The sequence below is a fragment of the Oryctolagus cuniculus genome, chromosome 18 (genome assembly GCF_051225735.1).
Source record: "Oryctolagus cuniculus isolate XC-2025 breed Fujian yellow rabbit chromosome 18, ASM5122573v1, whole genome shotgun sequence".
NCBI lineage: Eukaryota > Metazoa > Chordata > Mammalia > Lagomorpha > Leporidae > Oryctolagus > Oryctolagus cuniculus.
In genome coordinates, this window is record NC_142884.1 from 62,701,447 (window position 1) to 62,712,014 (window position 10,568).

The 10,568-nt window shown below is 43.2% G+C and overlaps 1 long non-coding RNA gene across 2 annotated transcripts in view; it reads left to right on the forward strand.

Annotated features, from left to right (window-relative positions):
- Positions 1–10,476, forward strand: part of LOC149120998 (uncharacterized) — a 46,465-nt gene extending 35,989 nt beyond the window's left edge. For both annotated transcript variants that reach the window (XR_016225343.1, XR_016225344.1), the window contains one exon: positions 8,879–10,476. This is a non-coding gene — a long non-coding RNA (uncharacterized LOC149120998). The remainder of the gene's footprint in view (positions 1–8,878) is intronic.
- Positions 10,477–10,568: the final 92 nt, after the last annotated feature.

Consider the following 10,568-nt stretch of genomic DNA (forward strand, 5'->3'; position numbering starts at 1 on the left):
TCTCAGGGAGAGGGAGTAAGGCACAGTGAGTTATCAATATTCACATAATCATTAAATCTCATTTCCTCATTCCACCTACTCTGTGAAGTGGGTGCTATTCTCATTTTATAGATGAAGGAACTGGGTTTTTGTTCTCCTATCTAGCTCAAGATTCCCATTCTTCAAGAGGGCTGTTAAGACACAAAACAGGAACTTGGAACTCACTCTGAGTCTCCCCACATGGGTGGCAGGGACACAACTACTTGAGCCATCATTTGCTGCCTCCTAGGGCAGTGTGTGCACTGGCAGGAAGTTGGATCAGCAGTGGAGCAGCTGGGCCTTGAATGCAGGCACTGTGACATGGGGTGTGATGCAGTGATTCAGACACTGCGTGGGATGCCCGCATCTTGTATCGGAATCCCTGAGTTTGAGTCCTGGTTTGTCTTAAAATCCAGCTTCCTGCTAATGCATACCTTGGGAGGCAGCAGATAATAAGTCAGTTACTTGAATCCCTGCAACCCTTTTAGGATGGAGTTCCAGGCTCCTGGCTGTTGCCTGGTCTAGCCCCAGCTAGTGAAGGTATTTGGGGATTGACTCAGTGGGAGAGCCTTCTCTCTTTCTCTCTCTCCCTCTCTTGCTGTCTCTCTCTTTCTCTCTGTTACTATGCCTTTCTTTCTTCCTTCCTTCCTTTCTTTCTTCCTTCCTTCCTTCCTTCCTTCCTTCCTTCCTTCCTTCCTTCCTTCCTTCCTTCCTTCCTTCCTTCCTTCCTTCCTTCCTTCCTTCCTTCCTTCCTTTCTTTCTTTCTTTCTTTCTTTCTTTCTTTCAGGTTTATTTATTTATTTGAAAGTCAGAGTAACACAGAGAGAGGAGGGGCAGAGAGAGAGAAATAATAGGTCTTCTATCCACTGGTTCACTCCCCAATTGGCTGCAGCGGCCAGAGCTGCACCGATCCGAAGCCAGGAGCCAGGAGCTTCTTCTGGGTCTCCCATGCGGGTGCAGGGGTCCAAGGACTTGGACCATCTTCCACTGCTTTCCCAGGTCATAGCAGAGAGCTGGATCGGAAGTGGAGCAGCCAGGTCTCAAACCCATGCCCATATGGGATGCCCACGCTTCAGGCCAGGGTGTTAACCCGCTGTGTCACAGCGCCGGTCCCTACTATGCCTTTCAAATGAATAAATAAATCTTAAAAAAAAAAAAAAAAAAAAAAAAAACTCCAGCAAATCTAAGAAAAAAACAACCCAGAATGAAGGAATGAGTAAAGGAAATAGAAAGGGAAACAATAAAAGATGAAAACATCAGAAAAGATGTCCAGGCTCACTAGTGATAGGACAATGCAAATTCAAACTATGAGATATCCTTGTGTCTGTATGTGGCAAAAACAAGATGGGGATGATGTACCTCTACTTCGGAATAATGGTTACTACAGGGAATGAGAAAGGTAAGAAGTAGAGAATGGGAATTATGTATAATGTCTTTTTTTCTTTCTAAAAAACATGCGGAGCAGGTGTTTAGCCTATTGGGTGTCATGTCCTGTACTGGAGGACCTGGGCCCAGTTACCTGCCTCCAGCTTCCTGCTGATGCTGACCCGAGGAGACAGCGGCAGAGGCTCAAGAAACTGAGCTTCGGCCACCCATGTGGAAGAAATGAACTGTGTTCCCAGCTCCTGGCTTCAGTTTGATCCGGTCCCAGCTATGATGGGAATCTGGGAGTGAACCAGGGAACGGGAGATCTCTATATATGTATGTTTCTCCCTGCCTCTCATAAACATTAATCTATTTAAAAATATTTTTAAATGTTAAAGAAATATGGGTAATCCTGATATCTGTGAAACCTAGGTGGTGGATAAATGGCACCTAGTTTCCGTATATTTGAAATATTTTCTATTCTAAAATAAACAGAAGAACTTCACCTTGAACTTATTTATATAAATATAAAGCCTTATAAAGAATCACTTTATAAAACAGTTTATTCTGAGTATGATGTTTATTTCATTTCTTTCATTGATTGATTTTGTACTTTGATCAACAGACTTACCTGAAGTAGTTTGCTCATTGTAAACACCAGAGATGTTGGTGATTTGGTTTAATTAGCCTCTAGGGCCTAGACTTTAGACATTTAGGCTTTGCTGAGTAGTTGTTGCCTTTTTCCTTTCTATAAAAATGAGATAGTGATTCGGAGTAACTTGACAATAATCTACATGTATGATTCAGGACTCAGTGAGGGTGCAAGTGAGAATTCCAAACAGACATAAAATGGAATTTTATTTGAACATGTTCTGGGTTGCAGGGGAGCTGGTCAAGCTTCAGGCACCAGTGGTTCCAGGGTCAGCAATGACAGCCGTTAGACCCAGTTCCCAGTTGTGTTACAGATAGTGTTGGGACGTGCATGCCTTCTTATACACACGTGTGAGCTTCTCAAACCCAGACCTGGAACTGCTACCTCGGGAGCATGGACATTTCCACCTTTCCTAGATATTGCCAACTTTTTAGCCAAAGAGCATTTTTGTTTCTCACTGATTTATAATTCCACTAGGAAATTCTCATTTCCTTTCCTTTTGTCCTTTTACACTGAGAATTTTAAGATCCTAAAATTTGTCAAGGTCAACTTCAACCATCACAATTAAGTTGGTGGCATGTGCCCTTGATATGATGTAGCAAAAATGGCACTTTTCCTTTGTGGTTTTCCTCCCCAAAGCCCATTGCCTTAGTAATTACAAGAAAAAAAAATGAGATAAATTCCAGTTGAGGAGTATCTTACAAGGTACCTGTTCAATACCTCTCAGAGCTGTTAAGGTTATCACGAACAAGGAAAGGCTGACAAACTCACAGCCAAGAGCAGCCCAAGGGAGACATGATGAAAGGTAGTAACCTGGATAGGATCACGAGTATCAAAAAGACATTAAATGATATAAGAAACCAGAATAAGCTGTGGACTTTAGCTAACAATGATGAATCAATATTTGTGCATTAATGCAGTGTATGTACTACACTAATGGAAGATGTTAACAATAGTGGAAACTGGCCATAAGGTCAATGGGAACACTCTAGATTTCTGAGGGCAGGCATTTGGCCTAGCAGTTAAGACACCAGTTAAGATGCCTGAATCCCATTTTAGAGTACCTGGGTTCAAGCTCTGGCTCCTGACTCCAGCTTCTGGCTAATGCAGACCCTGGAGACAGCAGCGATGGCTCAAGGAACTGGGTTCCTGCCACTCATGTAAGAGACCTGGCTTGAATTCCTGGTTTCTGGCTTTGGGCCAGCTTGCCTCAGACCTCAGCACTGTGGACATTTGGGAAGTGAACCAGTTCTTTGTCTCTGTTTTGCTGCCTCTCAAATAAATAAATAAGTAAGTAAAAAATGTAAAAAGAAAAGAAAATCAGTGCCAGCATTGTGGCACAGCAGGTTAAACTGCCACTTGCAACATTGGCATCCTGTATCAGAGCTCAGGTTCAAGTCCTGGCTGCTCTGTTCCAATTTTGCTTCCTACCAAGGTGCCTGGGAAGACAGCAGAAGATGGCCCAAGTACTTGGTCCCCTGCCACCCATGTGGGAAACCAGGATGGAGTTCTGGGCTCCTGGCTTCAATGTGGCACAGGCCTGGCTGTTGTGAGAATTTGGGAAGTCAGTCACTAGCTGGAAGACCTCCCCTCCCCCATTGCTTGACTTTTCAAATAATAAATAAATCTTTTTAAAAAGTGGCACTCTTATTCTGGAGCTTGAAAAAATTAAAAAAAAAAATCCTGCAAACCTAAAACTGTTCACAAATATAAAGTCTATTAATTTTTATTCTCTTTTGGGACCAGTGCTATGGTGTAGTGGGTTGAGCCGCTGCCTGCGGTGCCGGCATCCCATATGGGCACTGGTTCGAGTCCTAGCTGCTCCACTTCCAATCCAGCTCTCTGCTGTGGCCTGGGAGAGCAGTGGAAGATGACCCAAGTCCTTGGGCCCCTGAACCCATGTGGGAGACCCAGAGGAAGCTCCTGGCTCCTGGCTTCGGATCGGCACAGCTCCGGCCATTGTTGTCAATTGGGGAGTGAACCAGTGGGTAGAAGACCTCTCTCTCTCTCTCTCTCTCTCTCTTTCTCTTTCTCTCCGCCTCTCCTTCTCTCTGTGTGTAACTCTGACTTTCAAGTAAAATAAATAAATCCTTTAAAAAAATTTTATCCTCTTTTATAAATGTAAACGTGTACTTTATTCTAATTTTCATTCCCCTGGTGAAGTTGAGCATCTTTTCATATATTTATTGCCCAACTAGGATTCTCATTGATGAGTTTCTTATTCACAACCTTTGTTTATTCTAAATATTGGATTACTATGGTTTTTTTTAAAAATTGATTTGATAGAATATTGATGTATTGGCTGGTGCCGCGGCTCACTTGGCTAATCCTCCACCTGTGGCGCTGCACTCTGGGTTCTAGTCCCAGTTGGGGTGCCGGATTCTGTCCCGGTTGCTCCTCTTCCAGTCCAGCTCTCTGCTGTGGCCAGGGAAGGCAGTAGAGGATGGCCCAAGTGCTTGGGCCCTGCACCCGCATGGGAGACCAGGAGAAGCACCTGGCTCTTGGCTTCAGATCAGCGCGGTGCGCCGGCTGTAGTGGCCATTTTGGGGGTGAACCAATGGAAAAGGAAGACCTTTCTCTCTGTCTCTGTTTCTCTAACTCTGCCTATCAAAAAAAAAAAAAAAAAAAAAAAAAAAAAAAAAAAAGAAAGAAAGAATATTGGTGTATTAATCTTTTATTGGGTAAATGGGTTTAAATATCTTTAGTCTATAAATATCCTTTGATTTTTTTTAAAAAATTATATATTTTTATTTTATTTGAAGAGAGAGAGAGACAAAGAGACAGAGATCTTTCATTTGCTGTTTTACTCTCCAAATGCCTGCAATGGCTAGGGCTGGGCCAGCCAGGCCTGGAACTCAATCCAGGTCTCCCACATGGGTGGCAGATGACCAAGCACTTGAGCCATCATTTCCCCCACAGGGTACACATTAGTAGTAAGCTGGCAGAAGCAGAGGAGCCAGGACTTGAACTTGGTACTCCAGTAGAGGATGCAGGTATCCCAAATGACATCTTAACCACTGTGTCAAATCCACTGCTCCTTTGATATTTTCTACCATATCTTTTATACACAGATACTTTTAGTTTAATACTCAAATATATTTCTTTATGCTTTGTACTTTTGAGTTGTCAGGAACAAAATTATTCCTTCTTCTGATTAAATAAAGATTTACTCTTCATTTTCTTCTAATATTTTTACTTGTTTTTTTACCTTTAAAATTTTCATTTACTTGGAATTTTTTAAATCTAGTGCAAGGTAAGGAAACAATTAATTAAAATTTTTGTACAAGTAGCTAACTGTTCCAGAACTACTGAGTTTCTCATCTTTTCCTGCTGATGGCAATGCTATTTCTGTTTCATGCCATTTTTCCTTATGTACTTAAGCTGTTTCTGGCCTAATCTGCTCTTTTAATCTACGTGGTTATCCCTAAACAAATATTGTGTTATTTTAAAAAATGTGGCTTTATGATAAAGTTTTCCTATCTGGTAAGTCAATGTCCTCCCTCCTTAATTTTTCCCTCAGAATAATCTTGGCTATTTTTGGCTTATTTATTCTTACATATGAAATTTAGAACCAGTTATCAGTTATAAAGACCCATAAAAAGACCTTTTGGGATTCTGATTGGTGTTACAATGAATTTACGGCTTAACTTTATAATAGTGAGTCCTTCAATTCACAAATATAGTGTAGTTTCCGTCCATTTAAGTCTTCCTTTATGTCCTTCAATAATGTTTTGTGAGTTTCTCCTTAAAAGCCTTGCCTGTCTTATTTATAGGCATCTTTAGTTTCTGTTGCTCTTGAAATTGTATTTTTTTTAAAGATTTATTTTATTAATTTCAAAAGCAGAGTTACAGAGTAAGAGAACGAGAAAGAGATAGAGAGATTGAGAAAGAGATGTCGTCCACCTGCTGGTTCACTCTCCAAGTGGCCATAAAGGCCAGGACTGAGCCAGGCCAAAGTCAGGAGCCAGGAGCTTCATCAGGCTCCCCCACATGGGTGGCAGGAGCCCAAACACTTGGGCTATCTTCCGCCGCTTTTCCCATACCATTAGCAGGGAGCTGGATTGGAAGTGGAGCAGCCCGGACTTGAACCTTGCCCATATGGGATACTGGCATTACAGGCAGTGTCTCTACCCACTATGCGACAGTGCCGGCCCCTTGAAAGTGTATTTTTATCACTAACAACACTACTGATATGGGGATGTTTTCTTTACCAGAAATTTGCTGAATTATTTTAATGTTTTTCTTGGACTTCCTACATAGATAATCATTTCCATGGCAGACAACAAAGGTTTTTCTTTTCTATTTTCTAATCCTATTCCTCATATTTATGAAGGATTTTTTTTTGTTTTTATATTGATTAGACTGTCTAGGACAAGGTTTAACAGTAACACAGAGTGGAAAGCATTTTTGTTTCCCATTGCAATGAACTGCTCCTAGTTTCTCACTCTTAACTGTGACGTGTGCTGTAGGTTTGCTGTAGGTTTTTGGTAGACAGCTGTCTCAGTGTATCTGTTCTATTCTCCTTGCAGTAAAAGAGCCTCTGGGTTTTAGCTGGTCATCTAGCTGTCCAAAACATACATCGTCTTTCTCCCTGGCAGGCAGCAGACTGGTTCCATCTTTAAGCTCTGGCTAACGAGCGATAATTAAAAGTGGTGCTGTCCTTGAAGGGCAGGAAAGCTCTCCCCTCTCCTTTCCTCCTCCTCTCAGTTTGCTGGGGTCTGTTCTCGATGGCTGAGGTAGAAAAGCCATCGCAGTCCACAGGACGGAACCAGGCCAGAAAATCAAGAAGGGGCTTGGGGTTTGAGGATCGCGCAGCTGCTCTGCTTGGCAGAGCCTGCGCCTGGTCACATGAGCAAGAAATCTGAGCCACTGTTTTGATGTTTTGTTTTGCCCTCCCCCTTTGGTCATTTGCAGTGAATCTTATCTTAATTAAACCCTAATTAGGTTAAAGACATTCTCTTTTATTCCTACTCTGCTTAGTGTTTTAAATCATGACTAATATTTTACAGTGTTTCTTCTGCAATGATTGAGATGGTCAACAATTTTCTTTACAATAGTCTTTCTACTTTATCTATTCTATTTATTTATCTTTGTTTCTAACCAGGATAGGAAGACTGGTTTTATTATTGTAAAACAGATTACTATGAATATTTTCTGCCTAATTAAAAATATTTTGAGGCCGGTGCCGTGGCTCAGTAGGCTAATCCTCTGCCTGCGGCAACTAGGTGCCCAAGCACTTGGGCCATCTTCTGCTGCTTTCCCAGTTGCATTAAAGGAAGTGGAGCAGCTGAGACTGGAACTGGCACCCATATAAGATGGCAGCATCGCGGGTGGTAGCTTAGCCCAATGTGCCAACAGCCCTACTGATGCCTTTATAAAGCATCCATAAACATGGTACCTCCTATGTTTGAAGAAATGGCTGTGTTCAGAATTTAATTTAGACAAAACAATTTCCTGAAGGTAAGATGTTTAATCTGTTAAAATGGGAAGGGGCCTGAGTGAAACAATTAGTCGAAGGGAGTGGCCAGGGATGACTTGTGGGGCAGGGCTGAACAGAGAGGATTTGAAAACAGAAAATAAAAGGCTTTCTAAAACTGGCTGCCTAGGATACAAATTGCCTTGGTAATGACTCTGAGAGGCGGTTAACAAGCATGCATTGAAGACAGAGTTCTGAGAGAAAAGAAATAGAAACTCTGATTTCAATTATTCATTCATTCATTCACCGCTCAAACATTATCGATTGCTTGCTACAAATCCAGCATTGTGCGAAGTGTTGGGCTCTGTTCTTCACAAGTTTGCAATTCAGAGAGGTGAAACACAAGCATCGGAAGTCAACTGAGAAGGACTGAAAGGAGGAAAAGCCAAGTGTAGTTTGCCTGAAGAAGGGATCAGAACAGCTGGGCTTAGTAAGAATAAGCTTTCTGAGGACTGGAATCTGCAAGGTACGAAAGTTTGAGAGAACGCTGCAGCTGCGAAAGCCTTATGTCTGTAACCTGACGTCTCAGGTGCATACCTGTCATTTCATGCATGGCGATGTACCTCTAGTTCTCCTAAACTATAAACAGTGCTCCCTTCCCACAGAACCTTTAGCTATTTTCCATTAGGAAATTATGTATGTAAAAACTAGAAAGAAGACTGAAATTATGGGATTTCAGAGAGGGAGGTTACCTGTTCTCGTACATACTCTGTGGCAGGTACTATAATCATCTACCCAATATCTACTTTCCCCTGCCAACTGAACCCAGTTTACATTTTTAAAATTTCTGTTTATTTGTTTGAGATACAGGGAGACAGAGACACAAAGAGCTCTCATCTGTTGGTTCATTCCTCAAATGTCAGGGCTGACAAAAGTCAGGAGGCAGGCAAAAGTCAGGAGCCAGGAACTCAATCCAAGTCTCCCCTGTGGCAGCTCCAGCCTTACCCCACCCAGAATTAAGTCCAGAAGGACACAACCACTTGAACCCTCCCCGACTCCCCTCAGAGTGGGCATAGGCAGGAAGCTGGAATTGAATTGACAGTTTAGTCGAGAGCATCAATAAACCCATTACAAACCCCCACACATTTCTCAGCCTTCCTTTCAGGTGGGGTGCTCTGTGGGTCTTCCCGCTATGCCCTTCATTCTTCCCCTTCTTGCCCAGAGGCCGTCTCTATGAGAACAAGGGAGGGGTCGCCTCTAGAAAGCTGTGTGCCTGTTGGCATCCTGGGGCTGAGCCTGCTGGGAGGGATGGCCCAACTCCAGGCTTCTTGCATGAGAAAAATAAAACCTCTAAGACACTGGTGTTTGTCACTAGCAGCCAAACACAATCCCTGCCTGATAAACAATCTAACCTACTTCTTTCACAGGGAGGAGGCAGAGGCCCAAGAACGTTTCATAAACCTGGGAAGACGGTATCAAGTTAAGACTCTCGCTTTGAAGTGACAGAAAAGCCAATCCCAAACCTTCTCGGCAAAAATACAGAATTTATCAACTCAGATAACTGAAGTCAGGTGTGGCTTCCTCCGGAGACTCCAGTGATTTTTTTTTTCTCCCAGATTCTGGTTTTCCTCTCCGCGTCTTGGCTCTGCTTCCTTGTGCTCAGTCCATTGCAAAGAGGCTCTTTTCTCTTTGTGGCAAGGTGGTGCCAGTGGCTCCGGCCCGACCCCACCCAAGATTAAGTCCGGAGGGCAAGCACAAGCTCTCCTTGAAGGAGACTCGGCTCACTAAGCAGAGGTGTGAATGTCTGCTCAGTAGGTGCCAAGATCCAAAGAGCGCCCGCCCGGGACTCCAAGTTCCAGGTCAGTTCACTTCCTACTTTATTAAATAGCCCCTGATCCCACTTTTTAAAGGAGTTTTACTTATTTATTTTAACTTATTTGAGAAAGAGCGAGCGAGCTTCCATCCTTTGGTTTACTCCTCAAACACCCACATCAGCAGGGGCTGGGACAGGCCAAAGCCAGAAGCACAGAACTCAATTCAGGACTCCCATGTGGGCAGCAGGGCCCCAAGTACTTGAGCCATCACCTGTTGCCTCTCAAGGTGCCCATTAACGGGGGCTGGCATTCAACCTGGGACTCCAGTATGGGGTGTGGGTGTGCTATGTGATTTATCAGGCACTGCACCACACATCTGCCCCCTCTGATACATTAACATAAGGGGCATGCCACATCCATGAGAGAGATCAAGTATTATCTTGGATCACATGAGTGATGACATGTTCCTTTGGAAGTTTCTGATCACTGAAGTATATGAGGATAACAGAAAATATACTAAATCTATCTAGAAGAAATGAGAACACAGTGGGCACCATATTTAGCAATGGTCCCCACCACTGAAGTCCATGTCTGATTGGGGATTTAGGGTTGACTGGCTCATACATTACAGCCTCTCCTTTGCTTTTGAAGTAACTCTGACTTTCTTTCTCAGATTCCTCATTCACCCAAGACAGATATTTATTTAGTGGTTACATAGGGCAGAGGTCTACCTGTTCCTTACAACTTCAGTTCAGGCTCTCAGGGCTGAGTTCAGAGTTCCCTTAGGTTATTTTCTACCTGGTTTTTACATGCTTTGATCCTTGGTCCAGACCTTACAGAAAAACCTTAGGTACATTATTATTCAATGGAAGGGTTTACAAATGGATTCTCCTGCCTTGACTAAACAAGTTCAGAGTTGGTGAACTCAAGGGGCTTCCATAGCCTAGACAGTTTATGGCAAGAGCCTCAGGGGACTGCTAACGTCATGAGTAAGAGTGCCAATTGTTAAATCAACAACGGGAGTCACTGGGTACAGGCTCCCCATGTAGGATCTCTGTCCTTAATGTGTTTTACTATGAAACTTAAAGACAACACTACTAGTCGAACAATACCCTATACCTTGAGCGGTTGTGTGAGTGCAGCCTGTTGAAATCCTTGCTTAGTGTATACTACGTGGATCTTCTGTATATGAAGGTAATTGAAAATGAGACTCGATGAAGGGCGGGACGGGAGAGGGAGTGGGAGAGGGGAGGGCGCCGGGAGGGAGGGAGGTTGGTGGGGGGAAGCCACAACAATACGAAAA